Below are 25,151 nucleotides of genomic sequence, written 5' to 3' on the forward strand. Positions count from 1 at the left end.
TGTTGTGCCAGGACTCTCACCTGTAGATGGCATGTCCTTGTGAACTGCCGCCTCGACCGCTTCTGTCGTGGACACAGGAGTGCCACCGCGCACGCGCTTGGAATCAGTGTCAGATGACTGGGAATCTTCCTTGCCTAGGTTCGTCTCGGGAGCGTCCACTTCAACGCTTGCTGATGGGGTGGGATGACTCACAGCAGCATCCTTCATTGCCAGAAGGGTTGGCAGTATTTCAGCTATCCTGGCAGATACCGACTCGTCACTCCCCGATGTACGGATGCCTGTTGTTGTAGGCTGCACATTTGCAGCCGGCGGAGATGGTCTGCCACTTGCATCAGAGTTGGTGGGAGCGATCAATGGTGCAGCAGCAGTATTGTCGACTGGTGCCTCCTGTACATCTGAGTTGCCCCCTGTTGACAACTTTGAATGCATGCGTTCGAGCGGGTCCTTACTAATATGCTTGGACCCACGCGTAGTAGTCTTCTTCACCCTGCAAAAAAAATGAAGCGCATGAAAAAGGTATTTAAAAATGAAACAAAATTATGTTTGCCTTGGTAGAAATCTTAAGAAAATGGAAAAACAGGTGGAAAAGCTGGCAGTTGCCATGTAAGGGGAACGTCAGTTGCCATGTGTCATAACTAGCAGTTGCCATCCAGCAACAGTTGCCATGTTAGCAACCTTGAAAGAATGATAAAAATGTCTGATCTGTCATGAATGCAATTTCAAACCTAGGCATGGGATGAGCTCACAAGACAACGGTAAAAAGATGGCAGTTGCCATAAGGTACATTAAAGTTATCATTTGGCCTACATTCCACTTGCCATGTGAAAAACAAAAATAGAAGTTGCCACACGTTTAGAAAGTAAATAAAATATCATTTGGTAAAACAGCGGTTGCCACGTGGGGGGGGGGGGCGATGACAGAAGACAATGTGACAAGCTAAACGAATGCATTGGAAAATCAAAAAATATAGCGCTATGTCAATGAAAGCGGATGAAGAAACCTACTTCCTGACTGCCTTTCTCAGGTCTGGCAACATGACAGGATCCCCGGTGTTGGTTGTCGTCGTGCGAGGAGATGTCCTGGTGGAAGTGGTATCACCGGCAATGGGGGCACCTTTGTTCAACCGAGCAGAAACACGGGTTGGCGTTGGCGCATGTTTCTTCGTAATTGCTCGTCCACCAGCTGTCGACTCGCTGCACGTATGAGATGGAGGTCAAAAAAAAGAGGTGGCAATTATCAGACAGCAATCTCGTTGCCGCGTTTGACAGAACACAAGTGCAAAAAAGAGGATGAGTCTGTTCGAAGAAAATAGACAAAGCAAAAAGCTAAGATGAAAGTCGAACCTCTTCCTGGCAGCTACAGGGTCGGTCCTAGACCTCTTGCCAACAGAAACTTGCCCAGCACCCTCTGGAGCCATCCCCCTCTTTGATGGCAAAACCCCTTCGTCTCTCACAGCTGTGTGTTGTTTGACTTTATCCGGTTGGGAGACATCTGTTGCATCCTTGCCCTTGTTACCACCTGCGCGAACTTCAGCGTGTTCATCATCATCGGTGTCCTCTTGCACATTATCCATGACATCATCGTCATCCTTGCTAAGACCAGCGTCTCCACCTAGCTCATCTTGTGTGTCAGCGGGCTCCTGGGAACTGTTGTAGTCATACCGGCCATGGCAACCGGTTGGCCGGTGTGTACGTTCTGGGACGAATGAAGTGAATTGCCTCGCAACCGCGTCACCGTCAGAGCCACTGAGGGACGTCCACCCCTCAACCAACTTCCCGAGCAAGCCAGTCATTCCAAATGCAAACTGCCCTATTAGCTGCTCAACAGGTGCCCTCGTCTGTACACAAAACAAAGAGGCATCAATGACAACCCCGTATTGCAATCACTTGCACGACATCGAAAAATACTCCACCGCAAACCATATATGTAGATCTTTTGATTACCTCTGAAGGACAAGACGGAGCTGAGTGCACGTCCATCCACTTTTCAAAGTTTTGAGGCCCCCCAAACACGCTGTAGTCTATAGAATGCTTGGCCATCAGCTGGGGAGAAAAAAAAGTAGCAACGATATAAGAGAGAGAATGATGAACACTGACTAGCAGTTCATGTGTTGCAAAAAAAAGCAGAACTAACCTGCAGTTTACCATATTTGCTATCAGTTACCCTATCTGCAGCAAGCACAGCCTTGACAGCATCGATAGTCCACGCAGAAACAGCAAACTTGTGCGCAGGCGGCGGGCCTCCTGTCCCAGTGAAGTCCACGGTGGACAGATCAAGGCAGTCGACGTACATGAGCTGATGTACAACAATTTTAAAAAGAAAGAAAAATCAGTTGTGGTCATGGTATTTTGCGACAAATAATAGGATAAAATATATGGTATTTTACGAAGAATATTCCATCTGCATGTGCTAGTTGCCATCATAGAGTGATGGCAGTTGCCATCATAGTATGATGGCAGTTGCCATGTTGTCATGTTGGCAGTTGCCATCACAGTATGATGGCAGTTGCCATATATTCATGATGGCAGTTGCCACATAATCAACATGGCAGTTGCCATCTTGTTATGATCATGTTGACATGCATGAATAAAGATGTGTTAAAAAATAGTGTTCACATAAAGGACCGGTAAAAAAATACCATTAAATGCAGTCGACAACCCTTCTGGTACACCTTGCTTGCAAATGCATCATGCAGGAAGTCGGCAATGAACTTACACCAGTTCATGTTCTTCACATCTTTCAGTTTCGCTTGCATCGCATAAAATTCAGGACAAGGAGTTGCCGCGTCAGAATTCCAATGGAAAAAACAACAAAAAAACTGTTAGTGACTAGCTTGCACATGACATCGGAGCAAAAAAATTGAAGGAAGAATAATGTAGTAAAGATAGATCACTCACCAGGATGGGGAAGCATTTGTTGCTTGGGCGAAGAGAAGTGGTCGGCGCGAAAACGGCTGAGATGAGGTACATGAGTAGCTTCATCTTGAAAACATCTCCGTGCGTCGTCATGGCCTCCAACGAATCTGCCACTGCAGTCGTGTTTGGCATGGATTCCAACCCAGGAAACAAACGGGGGAACAACGCTTCCTCGATCTCGTTGTTGACCTCGTACGGGACTTTGATATGTCCACGGGGCACACCCAACGTGCAGAACACGGATTCCTCATTCAGTGGTAGTCTTCCGCGTCCCGGAATCACGAATTCTCTGGAGGCGGGGTCGTAGATCTCACCAAGCCAATCGCATACAGGGTTGACAAGGTTCGTGCACCGGACAGCCATCATAGACTGCATACCCATCTCAGCAGCAGCCCCCTTCTGATCGTCGCTGAATTTGTCAGTCAACACAGTCAGTCGTTCTTGGGAGGCTCTGTTACGAATACGTTTCTTCTTCTGCAAAAAACAGACATAAAGTGATCAGTTGTTGCCATGTTTTTGCAAAAAAGAGAACAGTTGTTGCCGCGTTTTGCAATGTAAAGAAATTTTAGTTCGTGTCAGACGACTGCAAGCTCAAGGTGTCAACCATTAACATACAACAAGAGGAAGGGGGATGTATGAACATTTACCTCATCACCCTCTTTTCTTCGCCCAGTTGCCCGATTACGCTGTGGTGGATCCATGAAATCATCATCGTCGTTTTGACGATCACCACGAGCCATTCTGCTGAGATGGGAACAGACCAAATTGTCATGGTGGAAATGTAAATGCAAAGAGGTCAGCAAAAACTTGCCACATGCAAAGCATATGTATGGCATCTGATACATTTGATATGCAAAGTCGGTTGCCACATTATGCAACCAATTTGCCACATTGTCTTATATGCAGAATGGCAACAGACAGTGTGTTCACACTCTATTTGCCACATGAATTTACTATCCAGGTGGCAACAGGCACACTTTATGTGCACAGTGGTTGCCATCCAGTGCAGTTGGCTCGTGAATGTACATTGACTACCGATTGTGGCAACTATCACAGTGTGGTTACTATCACATATCATTCGGAAAAACACTGGCCGCAATGAAAATAGCATGATTGTGGCACCTAACACAGGAATTCAGCAAATCTTAGTTGCCACACGGAGAAAGAGCGTGTGCGTGGCAACTATCACATTACTTCAGCAAAATTATTTGCCACATGGAAGAGCGTGTGTGTGGCAACTATCACAGTCATTGAATGAAAAATAGTTGCCATGTGAGAAAGCTTACATGTGGCAACTAACACAATCATTTCAGTAATTTGTTGCCGCAAGGGGAAACACGTTTGTGGCAACTATCAAATTTGTTCAGGGAGTTAGTGGTCGCACAAACATGATAGTTAATGTAACTATCAAGTTCGCCTCATACTGCATTTTCAAAACCAAACTAACTAGATCTAGGGTTCAATGGCAACTACCTCGACTTCAAATTCACCGTCAAAATTCTCCCACGAACTGACTGCAAACACAAAATCGAACCAACGCACATCAAAAACAACCCCGGGAGACACCTGCTCAATCCATAGGCAATACTAGTGCGTGCCTCCGAACAGGCAGAACCACGCCGACAATGTCGCCGCCGCGCCCGCGACGAAACTGACCAGTGCAACCAAAAGCGGCTAGCAGACGACTTCGGCGCCGGCAGGAACGCCGACGCATCGACGAATCGCCTGAATTTCTACGAATCTCGATCGAGGAATCGAACAGGGAGGGAAGGGGAGGAAATGCAGGAAGGGATTGCGAGGGTTGCAGCGAGCAGTACCTTCAACCCGCAGGCGCTCTGGCGAGCCGCTCCGTTCCGGCGAGCACCACCGACGGTCCCGAACACCGTCGATTCTTCCGCCTCCGCCGTCGCCTTCTCCCCTCGCCTTCTCCTTCGATGGTTTGAAATGCGAGTGGGTTCTGCCGGTAACTGCGGTGCGGGTGAGTAAATGGAAGCGTGAGGGAGAGGGGGCAGAGGCGTGCGACGTCAACCGCAGTCGAAGTGTGGCGTGCGGGCACATTGCAGTTCCACCGCATGACTCAGATGGCAACCGCTGACCGCGGGGTGGCAACCAACATGTGGGCGAACCTACTCGCACACCGCACACGCGCCTCATCCTACGTGGCACAAAAAACCACCTGGTTTGTTCCAAGATTCGTGCACACACCTGCCAACGGTGATGCTTGCGTGTGGTCGGGGTGGTGAATGCCCACACGTGTGGGCGTTAACATTTCCGTTTTTAAATTATTAGCTCACTTTATTTGTATCCCCTTGGATTTCCCTAATTTGATCAAAAGGAGTTTCGTCCAGTTTGTAAGGTAATTAGTGCAGTTTTCTCTTTGTTGAATTGCTATGCAGATATGTGGTTACAAAACTACATCTGTAAGTACATGTCCTAATTCAATTGAATGTCCATAGATTAATAAATTTATGGCACAACATCAATCCCTCTGTTGTAACACACAGTGTCTAATCCACGTTTATTTCATGGTTGTGTGTTCTCCGCGATGTCGTGCAGGCTGACACCAAAGTCCACCCAAACTATGAACGCTCAATAAATCTTAGATGTTTCCTGCAAGCAACAAAATCCTTTTCGTAGCCGAAGATGAAAGTCACAAGCAATATCGTTATCTAATGTGACTGGATTAACACATCAATGGTGGTCTCCGACAGCACCTGCCCAATATATTATGTATGCAGCCTTTTTCTGTTCAATTGAGATCTGGCAAATTCATTTTATCTAAATTTGTGCACATTCTCTTTCCAGTATGTATTGTATGCTGGACATGTCAACTCATGATCTACCTTTGGACGTTCGACAGATTCACCAATGTCGATTACTCAATGACCTTATACGCACGTAATATGGGCAGTTTTGCAGTACACAGGGCTAAGCATAAGGTGATGCATTACAACTCATGAAGGAAATAATCTGCCCCTGAAGTAATTCCTGAGGTAAAAAGTGTACTTTAACGAACAACAATACAATTACTGGCAGCATCCTAAAGTTATCTTACCAATAACTGGACTCAGAACCACCCCTAAAAAACAAATTGGACTCAGAAACGCAGAAAACGCCAGCCATGGTCTATTGGTAGTTGGTGGAGGCATGGAGCAAGGTTGTATTTCTAGAGCAAGGCTCGCATCTATATTTTGTGAATTCTTTCACTTATCAATTTTTTCTATTGAGTTTAAATTTTATGAGCTGTGTTCTTCCTTTCTATATTTACGAGCATGTAAGCTGGAATTATTTAGGCTCTTCTACTGACTTGCATGGTGAGCGTTTAGTTAGCTAACATTGTTATAGCACCTTAATGCATCTTTCAATTGTCACATGTAAAACCTTTATAGGGCCATAAGCAAGTATTAAGGCCTTATTAAATTATAGTTTCAGCCGTGAACAACCATATAATTGGTCATCTAACACATCAGCTGCGATTATTTCCTTGAAGGCACCTCCAAATGTTTAGAGATAAAACATTGAGTGTTTAGTCTGTTGACTGTTTTATCTTCAGCTCTCTATATGCATGCCACTTATGAAGTGCAAAACTGCTAATAGGTAAATTTGAGATAAACCTTACATGGTTTACTATATGGTACATTGATATGTTAATTTATGCTCATGGTGCTTAGTGTTTTACATCGAGTTTCAAGCAACTAATGTTTCTCCTTCGATGGTAGAAATGTTGTTTTGTCTCTTTCTACAAACAAAGACATCAACTATAGCTTGATCAAATAATTAATCATATTATTCACAAAAAAATGATGACATATTTATTTCTTGATAAAGTTCCAATGATTGTTTATTTAAGTGATGACCAATTATAAGTTTTTTCTTACATTCTACTTCGGTTTCATGTGTAATAATATGAATTGTAGCACTCTATTATTTGTGTTGGCATGATGTAGATTGGATTACTGCTGCATGTTGACCATGTAATTTTCAGTGTTTTCATAGGGTATTTGTTTTGGACGTATGCATGCATGGTGCCTGCTGATCAAAACCTAGGTCAGGGTTTTTTTGGTATAAATTTGTATGGAGCAACACTACAATATAGCATTTAGAATTTTCATAAAGCACTTGATTTTTTTACACCATAAGATAGGTTAAATTTTTCTTAATGTGGAATCATAAATGATCCTGTCATATGAACTACTGACCTAAAATGTCTTATATTTGTTTACAGAGATAGTAGATACTACTGCCTGAATTGTTTTCATGATTTTTTTACAAATATACAAGAAAATAAAGGATGATCCTATCATATGAACTACTAACCTAAAATGTTTTATATATCAAAGTATTGATGTTATGCAACATCTTAAAGACTAGCCCGTGTGAATACACGGGTTAACGACTAGTATATGTGAATTTTGGGAAGTAGAATCAATGCGAGACGATGCCCGAGGGGTCCACGAGGGTGAGGGGGGCGCCCCAGGGGGTCAGGCGCGCCCTGGTCCCTCGTGGCCACCCCGTAAGGCGGTTGGTGCCTTCTTTCGCCGCAAGAAAGCCAATATCCGGATAAAAACCGTGTCCAAAATTCAGCCCAATAGGAGTTACGGATCTCCGGGAATTTAAGAAATGGTGAAAGGGTAGAATCAGGGAGCGCAAAAACAGAGAAAGACAGAGAGACAGATCCAATCTCGGAGGGGCTCCCACCCCTCCGCCACCATGGAGGCCATGGACCAGAGGGGAAACCATTCTCCCATCTAGGGAGAAGGTCAAGGAAGAAGAAGAAGGGGGGCTCTCTCGCCCTCTCTCCCGGTGGCGCCGGAACGCCGTCAGGGCCATCATTGTGTGACGGCGATCTACACCAACACCTCCGTCATCTTCACCAACATCTTCATCACCTTCCCCCATCTATATACAACGGTCCACTCTCCCGCAACCCGCTGTACCCTCTATTTGAACATGGTGCTTTATGCTTCATATTATTATCCAATGATGTGTTGCCATCCTATGATGTCTGAGTAGATTTTCGTTGTCCTATCGGTAATTGGTGAATTTCTATGATTGGTTTAATTTGCTTGTGGTTATGTTGCTATCCTTTGGTGCCCATCATATGAGCATGCGCGTGGATCACACCATAGGGTTAGTTGTATGTTGATAGGACTATGTATTGGTGGGCAAGAGTGACAAAAGCTAACCTAGCATAGAAATTGATGCATACGGGATTGAAGGGGGACCAATATATCTTAGCGCTATGGTTGGGTTTTTACCTTAATGAACGTTAGTAGTTGCGGATGCTTGTTAATAGTTCCAGTCATAAGTGCATAGAATTCCAAGTCAGGGATGACATGCTAGCAGTGGCCTCTCCCACATAAAACTTGTTATCGGTCTAGTAACGTAGTCAATTGCTTAGGGACAATTTCGCAACTCCTACCACCACTTTTCCACACTCGCTATACTAACTTTATTGCTTCTTTCCCTAAAACAGCCCCTAGTTTTTATTTACGTGCTCTTTATATTCTTGCAAACCTATCCCGTTACACCTACAAAGTACTTCTAGTTTCATACTTGTTCTAGGTAAAGCGAACGTCAAGCGTGCGTAGAGTTGTATCGGTGGTCGATAAAACTTGAGGGAATATTTGTTCTACCTTTAGCTCCTCATTGGGTTCGACACTCTTACTTATCGAAAGAGGCTACAATTGATCCCCTATACTTGTGGGTTATGAAGACCTTTTTCTGGCGCCATTGACAGGGAGTTATAGCGTGGGGTGAATATTCTCGTGTTGCTTGTTTGCTTTATCACTAAGTAATTTTTATTTGTTGTTCTAAGTTGTTCTCTATCTTTAGTTATGGATATGGAACATGAAATACCAAAACAATTAGGTTTACTTGCTACTCATGGAGATGGGGAACCTCCTAAAACCCTCGATGCTCATTATGTGAAAGATATTATGTACTACTTTGATAATCCTGAGAAAACCCCATTCAACTTTAGAATGGGCATAACATTGGATCAACGTGAATACTTTAGGGATTATCGCTTGACTCAAAAAGGGAAACTATTATGGTATCAAATCTATATGTTGCATTGGTATGCTCGGCAACTATGCTTGAGATATGATTATACTTGTTGCTCTAGGATGAAGGCTCCGCACCTTCCCTTTTCATGTGAATTTAATGACGATGAAACCTTGGCTTCTTATGCTAATGGTATATATGATTATTATGATTGGAACAAATAGAAGAATTCGTTGCTTTTATGGGTGCTTATGAAATTGAATCTTTGTTTAAAGAGTTTGAAGATTTTGATGATTCAGTTTATATACCTGAAAATTTAGCTATCCTTAAATGTTGCCATGAGAATTATAAATACAATTATGATATTTTTGAATTTATTGATAAAGTCTCCGCTGTCCGAGAAGAGACTAATATTTTGCAAGAGCCTATGGAAGAAGAAATTGATGAAACTATGAGCTCATTGGATGAAAAAGATGATGAGGAGAGCGAAGAACAAAAGGAGAAAGAGCGGATTAGCTACCCATGCCCAGCTTCTAATAAGAGTAACTCTTCAACTCATACATTGTTTAATTTCCCTTCGTGCTTACCGAAGGATGATTGCTATGATGATTGTTATGATCCCATTGATTCTTTTGAAATATACCTTTTTGATGATGCTTGCTATGCTTGTGGTCAAGATGCCAATATGAATTATGCTTAGGGAGATGAACTTGCTATAGTTCCTTATGTTAAACATGAAATTGTTGCTATTGCACCCACGCATGATAGTCCTATTATCTATTTGAATTCTCCCGACTACACTATATGGAGAAGTTCGCCCTTATTAAGGATTATATTGATGGGTTGCGTTTTACTACTACACATGATGATTTTGATATATATAATATGCATGTTCTTGCTGCTCCTACTTGCAATTATTATGAGAGAGGAACTACATCTCCTCCTCTCCATGTTTCCAATATGATAAAATTGCAAGAAACTGCTTATACTATGCATTGGCCTTTACTATGTGTGCATGAATTGTTCTTTTATGACATGTCGATGCATAGGAAGAGAGTTAGGCTTCATTGTTTCATGATATATGTTACTTTTTGCTCACTACTAAATTACAAATCATTGCTAATTCAAATTGGCTTTTATATACCTTGGGATCCGGGTGGATCCATTACTTGAGCACTATATGCCTAGCTTAATGGCTTTAAAGAAAGCGCTGCCAGGGAGACAACCCGGAAGTTTTAGAGAGTCATCTATTTATGTTGTGTGCTTTTATAAAATACAAATCCATAATATTATGAAAATAATGCGCCAAGATTTTCCTTTAGGATGTTTGCATTGCTTGTTGGTTTGTGCGGTGCAAAATAGAAACTTTGGTTGTAGTGCGTGATTTTACATTTTTTTACTGGAGAGTCAAACGGTTCTAAAACTTTTTGCAATGTCTTTCTATACAAATTGTTTATTTTTCCTAATTGTTTTAGAATTTTTGGAGTAAGATAAATACGGTGAATGTTCAGATTACTACAGACTGCCCTGTTTTTGACAGATTCTGTTTTTGATGCATAGTTTGCTTGTTTTGATGAAACTATCGATTTCTATCAGTGGATTAAGCCATGGAAAAGTTATATTACAGTAGCTAAAATGCAAAAACAAAATATAAATTGGTTTTCAACAATACTTAGAGTAGTGATTTGCTTTATTATACTAACGGATCTTACCGAGCTTTCTGTTGAGTTTTGTGTGGATGAAATGATCAAAGATCGAGGAGGTCTCGATATGAGGAGAAGGAGGAGAGGCAAGAGCTCAATATTGGGGATGCCCAAGGCACCCCAAGTAAATATTTAAGGAGACTCAAGCGTCTAAGCTTGGGGATGCCCCGGGAGGCATCCCATCTTGGTTCAACAAGTATCGGTACGTTTTTGATTTCGTTTTGTTCATGCGATATGTGTAAATCTTGGAGCATCTTTTGCATTTAGTTTTCACTTTTATTTGATGCACCATGCTGGTATGAGATAGTACATGGTTGATTTATAGAATGCTCTTTGCACTTCACTTATATCTTTTGAGTATGGCTTTATAGAATGCTTCATGTGCTTCACTTATATCATTTGAAGTTTGGATTGCTTGTTTCTCTTCACATAGAAAACCGCCATTTGTAGAATGCTCTTTTGATTCACTTATATTTGTTAAAGCGTGGGCATATATTTTGTAGAAAGAATTAAACTATCATGCTTCACTTATATCTATTTAGAGAGTTGTCAGGAATTGGTCATTCACATGGTTAGTCATAAAATCCTACATAAAACTTGTAGATCACTGAATATGATATGTTTGATTCCTTGCAATAGTTTTGCGATATAAAGGTGGTGATATTAGAGTCATGCTAGTGGGTAGTTGTGGATTGTAGAAATACTTGTGTTGAAGTTTGTGATTCCCGTAGCATGCACGTATGGTGAACCATCATGTGATGAAGTCGGAGCATAAGGTATTTATTGATTGTCTTCCTTATGAGTGGCGGTCGGGGACGAGCGATGGTCTTTTCCTACCAATCTACCCACCTAGGAGCATGCGCGTAGTACTTTGTTTCGATGACTAATAGATTTTTGCAATAAGTATGTGAGTTCTTTATGACTAATGTTGAGTCCATGGATTATACACACTCTCACCCTTCCATCATTGCTAGCCTCTTCGGTACCGTGCATTGCCCTTTATCACCTCGAGAGTTGGTGCAAACTTCGCCGGTGCATCCAAACCCTGTGATACGATACGCTCTATCACACATAAGCCTCCTTATATCTTCCACAAAACAGCCACCATAGCTACCTATTATGGCATTTCCATAGGCATTCCGAGATATATTGCCATGCAACTTCCATCATCATCATATACATGACTTGAGCATTTATTGTCATATTTCTTTTCATGATCGTAAGATAGGTAGCATGATGTTTTCATGGCTTGTCCGTTTTTTGATGTCATTGCTACGCTAGATCATTGCACATCCCGGTACACCGTCGGAGGCATTCATATAGTCATATTTTGTTCTAGTATCGAGTTGTAATATTGAGTTGTAAGTAAATAAAGTGTGATGATCATCATTATTAGAACATTGTCCCATGTGGGGTTATCAAAATAAAAGTGGCCAAAGAAGCCCAAAAGAGAGAGAGAGGCCAAAGAAGCCTACAAAAAAGGAAAAAAAGAGAAAAAAATAAAAAAAATGAGAGAAAAGAGAGAAGGGACAATGTTACTATCCTTTTACCACACTTGTGCTTCAGAGTAGCACCATGTTCTTCATATAGAGAGTCTCTTGAGTTATCACTTTAATATACTAGTGGGAATTTTCATTATAGAACTTGGCTTGTATATTCTGATGATGGGCTTCCTCAAATGCCCGAGGTCTTCATGAGCAAGCAAGTTGGATGCACACCCACTTAGTTTCCAGTTTGAGCTTTCATACACTTATAGCTCTTAGTGCATCCGTTGCATGGCAATCCCTACTCCTCGCATTGACATCAATTGATGGGCATCTCCATAGCCCGTTGATTAGCCGCGTCGATGTGAGACTTTCTCCCTTTTTGTCTTCTCCACACAATCTCCATCATCATATTCTATTCCACCTATAGTGCTATATCCATGGCTCACGCTCATGTATTGCGTGAAAGTTGAAAAGGTTTGAGAACATCAAAAGTATGAAACAATTTCTTGGCTTGTCATCGGGGTTGTGCATGATTTGAATATTTTGTGTGGTGAAGATGGCGCATAGCCAGACCATATGATTTTGTAGGGATAATTTTCTTTGGCCATGTTATTTTGAAAAGACATGATTGCTTTATTAGTATGCTTAAAGTATTATTGTCTTAATGTCAAATGATAGACTATTGCTTTGAATCACTCGTGTCTTAATATTCATGCCATGATAAGATTACATGATCAAGATTATGCTAGGTAGCATTCCACATCAAAAATTATCTTTTTTATCATTTACCTACTCGAGAACGAGCAGGAATTAAGCTTGGGGATGCTGATACGTCTCCGTCGTATCTATAATTTTTTATTGTTCCATGCCAATATTCTACAATTTTTAAATACTTTTGGCAACTTTTTATACTATTTTTGGGACTAACATATTGATCCAGTGCCCAGTGCCAGTTCCTCTTTGTTGCATGTTTTTTGTTTCGCAGAAAATCCATATCAAATGGAGTCCAAATGGGATAAAAACTGACAGAGATTTTTTTTGGAATATATGTGAATTTTGGGAAGTGGAATCAATGCGAGAAGATGCCAGGGGGCCCACGAGGGTGAGGGGCACGCCCCAGGGGGTCAGGCGCGCCCTGGTCCCTCGTGGCCACCCCGTAAGGTGGTTGGTGCCCTTCTTTCGCCGCAAGAAAGCCAATATCTGGATAAAAATCGTGTCCAAAATTCAGCCCAATGGAGTTACGGATCTCCGGGAATTTAAGAAATGGTGAAAGGGTAGAATCAGGGAGCACAGAAACAGAGAGAGACAGAGAGAGAGAGATCCAATCTCAGAGGGCTCTCGCCCCTCCGCCGCCATGGAGGCCATGTACCATAGGGGAAACCATTCTCACATCTAGGGAGAAGGTCAAGGAAGAAGAAGAAGAAGAAGGGGGCTCTCTCCCCCTCTCTCCCGGTGGCGCCGTAACGCCGTCGGGGCCATCATTGTGTGACGGTGATCTACACCAACACCTCCGTCATCTTCACCAACATCTTCATCACCTTCCCCCATCTATATACAACGGTCCACTCTCCCACAACCCGCTGTACCCTCTACTTGAACATGGTGCTTTATGCTTCATATTATTATCCAATGATGTGTTGCCATCCTATGATGTCTGAGTAGATTTTCGTTGTCCTATCGGTAATTGGTGAATTGCTATGATTGGTTTAATTTGCTTGTGGTTATGTTGCTGTCCTTTGGTGCCCATCATATGAGCGCGCGCGTGGATCACACCATAGGGTTAGTTGTATGTTGATAGGACTATGTATTGGAGGGCAAGAGTGACAGAAGCTTCAACCTAGCATAGAAATTGATGCATACGGGATTCAAGGGGGACCAATATATCTTAACGCTATGGTTGGGTTTTACCTTAATGAACGTTAGTAGTTGCAGATGCTTGTTAATAGTTCCAGTCATAAGTGCATAGAATTCCAAGTCAGGGATGACATGCTAGCAGTGGCCTCTCCCACATAAAACTTGCTATCGGTCTAGTAACGTAGTCAATTGCTTAGGGACAATTTCGCAACTCCTACCACCACTTTTCCACACTCGCTATACTAACTTTATTGCTTCTTTACCTAAAACAGCCCCTAGTTTTTATTTACGTGCTCTTTATATTCTTGCAAACCTATCCCGTTACACCTACAAAGTACTTCTAGTTTCATACTTGTTCTAGGTAAAGCGAACGTCAAGCGTGCATAGAGTTGTATCGGTGGTCGATAAAACTTGAGGGAATATTTGTTCTACCTTTAGCTCCTCGTTGGGTTCGACAATCTTACTTATCGAAAGAGGCTACAATTGATCCCCTATACTTGTGGGTTATCAGCGCCTCCCACCTTTTCCCTTCCTCTCCTCTATTCCACTAAGGCCCAATAAGGCCCATATACTCCTCGGGGGGTTCCGGTAACCTCCTGATACTCCGGAAAATGCCCGAACTCATTCGGAACCATTCCGATGTCCAAACACAGGCTTCCAATATATCGATCTTTTTGTCTCGACCATTTTGAGACTTCTCGTCATGTCCTTGATCATATCCGGGACTCCGAACTACCTTCAGTACATCAAAACACAGAAACTCATAATACCGATCGTCATCGAACGCTAAGCATGCGGACCCTATGGGTTCGAGAACTATGTAGACATGACCGAGACTCATCTCCGGTCAATAACCAATAGCGGAACCTGGATGCTCATATTGGTTCCTACATATTCTACAAAGATCTTTATCGGTCAAACCGCACAACAACATACGTTGTTCCCTTTGTCATCGGTATGTTACTTTCCCGAGATTCGATCGTCGGTATCATCATACCTAGTTCAATCTCATTACTGGCAAGTCTCTTTACTCGTTCCGTAATACTTCATCCCACAACTAACTCATTAGTCACATTGCTTGCAAGGCTTATAGCGATGAGCATTACTGAGAGGGCCCAGAGATACCTCTCCGATACACGGAGTGACAAATCCTAATATCGATCTATGCCAACCCAACAAACACCATCGGAGACACCTGTAGAGCATCTTTATAGTCACCCAGTTATGTTGTGACGTTTGATAGCACACTAAGTGTTCCTATGGTATTTAGGAGTTGCATGATCTCATAGTCATAGGAACATGTATAAGTTATGGAGAAAGCAATAGCAACAAACTAAACGATCATCGTGCTAAGCTAACGGATGGGTCAAGTCAATCACATCATTCTCTAATGATGTGTGTCGGTTTCAAAATCGGCGGATCTCGGGTAGGGGGTCCCGAACTGTGCGTCTAGGATCGATGTTAATAGGAGACGGGGGGCACGATGTTTACCCAGGTTCGGGCCCTCTCTATGGAGGTAATACCCTACGTCCTGCTTGATTGATCTTGATGAATATGAGTGTTACAAAAGTTGATCTACCACGAGATCGTAATGGCTAAACCCTGGAAGCCTAGCCTATATGACTATGGTAATGAGTATATCCTTTCCGGACTAACCTCTCTAGTTTATATAGACACCGAGAGGGAGGAATCTAGGGTTACATAGAGTCGGTTACATAAGAAGGAATCTTCATAGTCGGTCGCCAAGCTTGCCCTCCACGCCCAGTAGAATCCAATCCGGACATGGGTACGGTCTTCGGCCTTCATGTCTTCACAACCCATCAGTCCGGCCCATGGATAACAGGCCGGACGCCCGAGGACCCCTTAGTCTAGGACTCCCTCAGTAGCCCCTGAACCTGGCTTCGATGACGAGGAGTCCGGCACGTAGATTGTCTTCGGCATTGCAAGGCGGGTTCCCCCTTCCAAACTCCCAGTTGATCTTCAGATGTGATGATTGTATCCGGACTTGTATACACAACCGCAGAGGACATAATATTTTACGAGTTCACCTCATCGACCATTTTTTGGTAATATGACACCATGCGTGCGCGGCCACTACTTGCGAACTGTTTTAGCCGGCCCGTCACCCCACGTCCCAAGACATGGCTTTATTGGCGCATCTTATCCAAGCGGAGATCGTGTCTCCCTTTTTTAAGGGATTCCTGTCAACCCGGACATGGGTAACCCAACCATCGCTGGGGTACAACTCCTTGGAAACAAGCATGTTTTTTAGGCCCAAGAGGAGACGTTTGATATTTGCAACCTTTATATAGGGGTACAGACCCGTCTTTTTCTTCTACGCTTGCCTCTTCCTCGACCCCTGCAACTCCGAGTTCCAACCCCCGGGTTTCGGTCGCCACAAGCCCCAATTATGTCCGGATCCAGCCGTCAAGGCCGGTGGGTAGCTTCTTCTGTCACTGAGGAAGATATCGCAAAGCTTCAGGCGGCGAGATACTTGACCGCAGAAATCTGTCACCGGCTTCCTGCCGAGGGGCAAGTTATTCCCACCCCCGGATCCGACAAGAGGGTCGTGTTCGTGTCCCACTTCCTCCGCGGGTTAGGGTTTGCACTTAACCCCTTCGTCCGAGGGCTCATGTTTTACTACGGGCTAGATTTTCATGATCTAGGCCCGGACTCTATTCTTCTTATCTCGGTGTTTATCATCACGTGCGAAGCCTTCCTCCAAACTACTCCGCACTTCGGCTTGTGGCTCAAGACCTTCGATGTGAAACCGCAAGTGGTAGAGGGGGAGCAAGCCGAGTGCGGCGGCGCTGCAGTGAGCAAGCTTGCTAGCGCTGTTTGGCTGAAAGGATCATTCGCCAAATCTTACGATCTGTGGCAGCAGGGGTGGTTCTATATCACCAAGCCCTGCAGCTCCAAGTGGGGAACTACGCCCGCCTTCTGATCCAGCCCCCCAACTCAGCTTGCATCGTGGATTAACAAGGGGCTGGATTGGGGATCAACGAATGATGTGCGAACTCTACAAAGTCGCATCCGAAGCCTCATTGAGAGGGACATCGACATAGCCAACGTCGTTCAAGTAATGCTAGTTCGTCGGACCCTGCCGTGTCAGCGACGGCCACTCCGCCTATGGGAGTTTAATCCAGAAGGCCACGGACTCTTCAGCACTTCTTAGGCACAACACACGAAGGAATGTGGAAATTATTCTTTGGGAAACGAAGGCAATGGCCGAATACCACCGAAGATGTCGACCTAGACTGTAACCGTCCGGATAGCCCGGTAAGTACCCGATTACCGAATACCCTATAATCAAATACCAGTGGAAAGATACCAACAGTATCATCCTTTTTCAGGGCTGGATAAAGAAGGTGTAACTGATTAGGTGTCCGGATCCCCTTCCCTAAGACTCAACAACTCCCGTGTTAACAACAATGCTGGCCTCGGCGCCATACCAGGCGCCAGCAGGGGGCGAGAAGACCCAAGATGATCTTGGTTCCAGGGGTAAGTCGGACACTGAGTCTGGAGAAATCGACCTTTCCTCGCCCGAAGACGGAGGCGGAAAAGGACCCAATATCCCTTCTCCAAACAGGAGGAAAAGGGCCGCCTCCGAAGATCAGGAGGGGCGATCTCCCAAGAAGGGCAAGATGCCACCGTCGAGCTGCCTGGGTTTGGAAAGCGACACCGTTAAACAGCTCCAACAAAGGGACAAGCCCTCGGCCAAACCGTAAGAGAATCCGGAGCACTTTGATAAAGTCCCGCTCCGTTGCTGTTACGGAAGATATACGTAATGCATTCATGTATTTCTACAGGCCGGCACAGAGTTTTTCTGGGCGATCCTCTTCTTCGGGGAGTCTCCTCCCAGAGATGATGGAGAGCGAGACGCCTCCTCCAACCTCCTCTCCCAACAAGGCGGATGACTTTGAAGTGTCATAGTGGAGGGTCCCTTTTGACCAACAAGTTACGCAGGGGACAGAAGAGGCAGTACCCAAAGGTGGAGCTTCGACCATCCGGGATTCCCGGGCTGATGATAACAAAGGCCTCGGACTGACTGGTTCACAGCCGACAGTGATTCTGGAGACGGGTGAACAGATTCCTTCAAAGGATGATTGTGCTCCTGGAGCAGCTTCCGGAAACCTGGAGACTCTGAATATATTGCGGGACATGTTGCGGAAAGCATCTGTCTCGGGGGAACAGCATACCTTGATGGGTACAGTGATTGAGAAGATTTCGTCCGTGAAGAGCGGATTAAATGAAGCCTTCATGAGTCTACTGAAGGGCTTCGAGGTTTGTGACATAATGTTTTTGGCTATGCTTCATTTGCAAAGATATGCCTATGTATAGGTAGTAGCCCCTGATACTCGGGTTGGCTTCCACTGGGAAGCAAAATAGAGGATCGAAAAGGATCGTTTGAGGACTAACCTGATCAACTTTGAACACAGGCTCTTCCCCCTTGGCCGTTTCCCGGACTATGGAAATTGCCAATTTGCAGCAGAAGCTTGATGTGGCAGGGGATGGTCTTGCTTTAATCAATATGCGTCTGGATGAGTCACAAGGTATGTATTCGGGACAATCCTCATACATTTTTGTGGTATAAGCATGATGCTGAGATTTGGCTGTAGATGGTGCTGCCGCCGTTGAAGTTCTTCAAGCGGAGCTGGCCCGGACCAAGGAGCAGGGCCGACGTGGAAATGCTGCTACCGAAAAGGCATCAGCTGAATTAAAAGCCGAACAAGCTGCACGACGCCAAGATGAGGAGAAGATATCCACCATGACGCTCGAACTGGAGAATGCTACCGGCTGCTGCGAATTTCTAGAGAAGGAGAGTAAAGCCTTAACGGCTAATCTGGACAAGGCCTTACAAGAGGCGAGAGAAGCGCAGTCGGAATGCAGAGCAGCCCGTGAGGAGGTTCGACAGGCGAGGGAGATTGCGGCTGGAAAGCCCTTTCTGCTGCAAACTAAGTTCGGTGATCCGAACTATGCCCAGTTTTAACAAAGTATGGAGTTCTCCGGATGAGTTCTTGGACTTGCCGAAGAGTTCTGCCAATGCGGCGCAGTATTACCAAGCGCGAGATGGATATGCAATGGAGATGCTTTTTTGGTCGCAGTTTGGCGCATCAAAGCGCCCTTTGTTGCACAATGAACAGATGTCCCAATGGGCCGAACTTCATAGGATATCCGGCGCTGCCATGAAGGATGTCATAATCCGGTTGTGGCCAACCGAGCCTGTTCCGAATAGCTATTTCAGTTTGGTGCAAAGGCTTGTTGATGTGGTGCCGCGTATCGACGCTGTGAAGCGGTCAACGTGCATTGAGGGTGCACGTATGGCTTTTGCCCAAGTCAAGACGTTCTGGGGGAAGATGAAGGTCATCGATGTTGCGACGAGGGGTCCACCCAAAGGCAAGGACCGTCCGGAACTGGAGCATTATTTTGAAGACGTCCTAGAGGGTGCCCGCTTTATAGAGGGTCAGTGCTCAAAAGACATAATGTTCATGTGAGGTGTATGAAAATTGTAAAAGACAATTTTATAGTTAATCCATTTATGTTTTGCTTGAAAGCTTGAATTCCTCCTGTGCGGCTGTTTTGATATAATCTGAAAGTTTTCCAGTCGTCGGCTTCAGCCCCCTTGTATGAAGTACGGGGGTGTTCGGAAAAGCATTTAATCACTCTTTATCCAATGTCTTGGTCCATGAAGGAGGTGATAATGCGGCGAACCAGGCAATCAGACTATAAGGCGTTAACACTTTCACTTAGCCATAGGAGTTTTATGGTGGGGCTATGATACGTCTCCAACGTATCTATAATTTTTTATTGTTCCATGCTATATTATATTCTGTTTTGGACATTATTGGGCTTTATTATACACTTTTATATTATTTTTGGGACTAACCTATTAACCGGAGGCCCAGCCCAGAATTGTTGTTTTTTTGCCTATTTTAGAGTTTCGCAGAAAAAGAATATCAAACGGAGTACAAATGGAATGAAACCTTCAGGAACGTGATTTTTGGAACGAACGTGATCCAGAGGACTTGGACCCTGCGTCAAGAAAGCAACCAGGAAGGCACGAGGTAGGGGGCGTGCCTACCACCCCAGGCGCGCCCTCCACCCTCATGGGGCCCATGTTGCTCCACCGACGTACTTCTTCCTCCTATATATACCTATGTACCCCCAAACTACCAGATACGGAGCCAAAACCCTAATTCCACCGCCGCAACCTTCTGTACCCATGAGATCCCATCTTGGGGCCTTTTCTGGAGCTCCGTCGAAGGGGGCATCGATCACGGAGGGCTTCTACATCAACACCATAGCCTCTCCGATGATGTGTGAGTAGTTTACCTCAGACCTTCAGGTCCATAGTTATTAGCTAGATGGCTTCTTCTCTCTTTTTGGATCTCAATACAATGTTCTCCCCCTCTCTTGTGGAGATCTATTCGATGTAATGTTCTTTTGCGGTGTGTTTGTTGAGACCGATGAATTGTGGGTTTATGATCAAGTTTATCTATGAACAATATTTGAATCTTCTCTGAATTCTTTTATGTATGATTGGTTATCTTTGCAAGTCTCTTCGAATTATCAGTTTGGCTTGGCCTACTAGATTGATCTTTCTTGCAATGGGAGAAGTGCTTAGCTTTGGGTTCAATCTTGCGGTGTCCTTTCTCAGTGATAGTAGGGGCAGCAAGGCACGTATTGTATTGTTGCCATCGAGGATAACAAGATGGGGTTTATATCATATGGCATGAGTTTATCCCTCTCCATCATGTCATCTTGCTTAAAACGTTACTCTGTTCTTTTGAACTTAATACTCTAGATGCATGCTAGATAGCGGTCGATGTGTGGAGTAATAGTAGTAGATGCAGGCAGGAGTCGGTCTACTTGCCTCGGACGTGATGCCTATATACATGATCATACCTAGATATTCTCATAACTATGCTCAATTCTGTCAATTGCTCAATAGTAATTTGTTTACCCACCATAATACTTATGCTCTCGAGAGAAGCCACTAGTGAAACCTATGGCCCCGGGGTCTATTTTCTATCTTATTAATCTTCCATCAGCAAGCTATTTATTGCACCGTTTTTATTTTGCTTTATTTACTTTGCATCTTTATCATAAAATAACAAAAATATTATTTTATCACATCTCACTTTCGTAAGTGACCGTGAAGGGATTGACAACCCCTTTATTGCGTTGGTTGCAAGGATTTTATTTGTTTGTGTAGGTGCGAGGGACTCGTGCGTGGCCTCCTACTGGATTGAGACCTTGGTTCTCAAAAACTGAGGGAAATACTTACGCTACTTTGCTGCATCACCCTTTACTCTTCAAGGGAAAACTAACGCAGTGCTCAAGAGGTAGCAAGAAGGATTTCTGGCGCCGTTGCCGGGGGGTCTACGCAAAAGTCAACATACCAAGTACCCATCACAAATCCTTATCTCCCGCATTACATTATTTGCCATTTGCCTCTCGTTTTCCTCTCCCCCACTTCACCCTTGCCATTTTATTTGCCCTCTCTCTCCATCCTCCTTCTCTTTCCTTATTTGCCTCTTTTTGCCCCTTTCTTGTTAGCTTGTGTGTTGGATCGCTTGCTTGTCGTTATGGCTAGTCCTTTATCCGCTCCTTTGTCTCCCGAGTTTGAGGTTCTTCACTTCAAACAAAGACAAGGAGAAAACTTAAAAGATGCTTGGTTTAGGATGATGGAATCCTATCATAATTGCACCCTAGAGTTGAATTTTTGAATTTTGCTTTGCAATTTTTATGTTGGACTAAATATGTCTCATAGACAGCTCTTGGACTGCATTGCCAAAGGAAATTTTATCGAAATCGATCCTAATATTGCGCATGAAATTATAGAGGGGATAGTGGGAACACTACCTCAACAAAAGGGGCCTCATCATACCCAGGAAGAAACCCAAGTTTTTGAGAAAATTTGCGAAGTAACAAAAATATTACAAAAATCTCTTGAACCTCTTAAGATTGTTAGCGGGAATCTTCACCGTATGAATATGTTGATCACTCTTTGTAATAAGCGGTTGGACTCTTTAGATTTAAAAATTTCCGAATATGAAGGGAAACGTAAAGAACCTCCTAGATTCGAGCATGACTCCGCTAAAAAATTAAAATATGGCAATACGCAGATCTATCTTCGCTTTTATGCCTAGCTAGGGGCGTTAAACGATAGCGCTTGTTGGGAGGCAACCCAATTTTATTTTTATTCCTTGCTTTTTGCTCCTGTTTAGTAATAAATAATTTATCTAGCCTCTGTTTTTTTTGTGTTTTTTGTGTTTAATTAGTGTTTGTGCCAAGTAGAACCGTTGGGAAGACTTGGGGAAAGTCTTTTTGATCTTGCTGTAAACAACAGAAACTTTAGCGCTCACGCGAATTGCTGCCATTTTTATTTAGAAAGTTCTATTTAGTTAATTCTTTTTGAAGATGATTAATAGATAAATTCCTCACGTCCAGAAATTTATTTTAGAATTTTTGAGGTTCCAAAAGTTTGCGTTAGCTACAGATTACTACAGACTGTTCTGTTTTTGACAGATTCTGTTTTTCACGTGTTGTTTGCTTATTTTGATGAATCTATGGCTAGTAAAATAGTTTATAAACCATAGAGAAGTTGGAATACAGTAGGTTTAACACCAATATAAATAAAGAATGAGTTCATTACAGTACCTTGAAGTGGTGTTTTGTTTTCTTTCGCTAACGGAGCTCCCAAGATTTTCTATTTTGAGTTTTGTGTTGTGAAGTTTTCAAGTTTTGGGTAAAAGATTTTATGGATTATGGAACAAGGAGTGGCAAGATCCTAAGCTTGGGTATGCCCATGGTACCCCAAGATAATCTAAGGACACCTAAAATCCAAAGCTTAGGGATGCCCCGGAAGGCATCCCCTCTTTCGTCTACTTCCATCGATAACTTTACTTGGAGCTATATTTTTATTCACCACATGATATGTGTTTTGCTTGGAGCGTCTTGTATTATTTGAGTCTTTATTTGTTATTTTGCCACAATCAAATTTTCTGCACACACCTTTTGAGAGAAACACACATGATTTCAAAATTATTAGAATACTCTATGCGCTTCACTTATATCTTTTGAGTTATATAGTTTTTGCTCTAGTGCTTCACTTAAATCTTTTAGAGCACGGTGGTGGATTTGTTTTATAGAAACTATTATTCTCTCATGATTCACTTATATTATTTTGAGAGTCTTAAACAACATGGTAATTTACTTAAACTAGGAAATTAATCATAATATGCTAGGCATTCAAGATTAGTAAAAAAAATCTTATGAGTGTGTTGTATACTAAGAGAAGTTTGATACTTGATAATTGTTTTGAGATATCGAGATGGTGATATTAGAGTCATGCTAGTTGAGTAGTTGTGAATTTGAGAATTACTTGTGTTGAAGTTTGTGATTCTCGTAGCATGCATGTATGGTGAACCGTTATGTGACGAAGTCGGAGCATGATTTATTTATTGATTGTCTTCCTTATGAGTGGCGGTCGCGGACGAGCGATGGTATTTTCCTACCAATATATCCCCCTAGGAGCATGCGCGTAATACTTTGTTTCGATAACTAATAGATTTTTGCAATAAGTATGTGAGTTCTTTATGACTAATGTTGAGTCCATGGATTATACACACTCTCACCCTTCCACCATTGCTAGCCTCTCTAATACCGTGCACCTTTCGCCGGTATCATACACCCACCATATACCTTCCTCAAAACAGCCACCATACCTACCTATCATGGCATTTCCATAGCCATTCAGAGATATCTTGCCATGCAACTTTTCACCGTTCTGTTTACTATGACACGCTCCACCATTGTCATATTGCTTTGCATGATCATGTAGTTGATATTGTATTTGTGGCAAAGCCACCGTTCATAATTCTTTCATACATGTCACTCATGCATCATTGCACAACCCAGTACACCGCCGGAGGCATTCACATAGAGTAATATTTTGTTCTAAGTATTGAGTTGTAACTGTTGAGTTGTAAGTAAATAAAAGTGTGATGATCATCATTATTAGAGCATTGTCCCAGTGAGGAAAGGATGATGGAGACTATGATTCCCCCAAAAGTCGAGATGAGACTCCGGACGAATAAAAAAATGAGAGAAAAAGAGAGAAGGGACAATGCTAATATCCTTTTACCACACTTGTGCTTCAAAGTAGCACCATGATCTTCATGATAGAGAGTCTCCTATGATATCACTTTGATATACTAGTGGGAATCTTTCATTATAGAACTTGGCTTGTATATTCCAATGATGGGCTTCCTCAAAATGCCCTAGGTCTTCGTGAGCGAGCAAGTTGGATGCACACCCACTAGTTTCTTTTGTTGAGCTTTCATACACTTATAGCTCTAGTGCATCCGTTGCATGGCAATCCATACTCACTCACATTGATATATATTAATGGGCATCTCCATAGCCCGTTAATACGCCTAGTTGATGTGAGACTATCTTCTCCCTTTTTGTCTTCTCCACAACCACCATTCTATTCCACATATAGTGCTATGTCCATGGCTCATGTTCATGTATTGCGTGAAGATTGAAAAAGTTTGAGAACATCAAAAGTATGAAACAATTGCTTGGCTTGTCATCAGGGTTGTGCATGATTCAAATACTTTGTGTGGTGAAGATAGAGCATAGCCAGACTATATGATTTTGTAGGGATACCTTTCTTTGGCCATGTTATTTTGAGAAGACATAATTGCTTAGTTAGTATCCTTGAAGTATTATTATTTCTATGTCAATATTAAACTTTTGTCTTGAATCTTTTGGATCTAAATATTCATACCACAATTAAGAGAATTCAATTGAAATTATGCCAAGTAGCATTCCACATCAAAAATTCTATTTTTATCATTTACCTACTCAAGGACGAGCAGGAATTAAGCTTGGGGATGCTTGATACGTCTCCAACATATCTATAATTTTTGATTGTTCCATGCTATATTATATTCTGTTTTGGACATTATTGGGCTTTATTATACACTTTTATATTATTTTTGGGACTAACCTATTAACCGGAGGCCCAACCCAGAATTGCTGTTTTTTTGCCTATTTTAGAGTTTCGCGGAAAAAGAATATCAAGCGGAGTCCAAACGGAATGAAACCTTTGGGAACGTGATTTTTGGAACGAACGTGATCCAGAGGACTTGGACCCTATGTCAAGAAAGCAACCA

This window comes from Triticum dicoccoides, chromosome 5A, assembly GCF_002162155.2.
Source record: "Triticum dicoccoides isolate Atlit2015 ecotype Zavitan chromosome 5A, WEW_v2.0, whole genome shotgun sequence".
In the NCBI taxonomy this organism is placed as follows: domain Eukaryota; kingdom Viridiplantae; phylum Streptophyta; class Magnoliopsida; order Poales; family Poaceae; genus Triticum; species Triticum dicoccoides.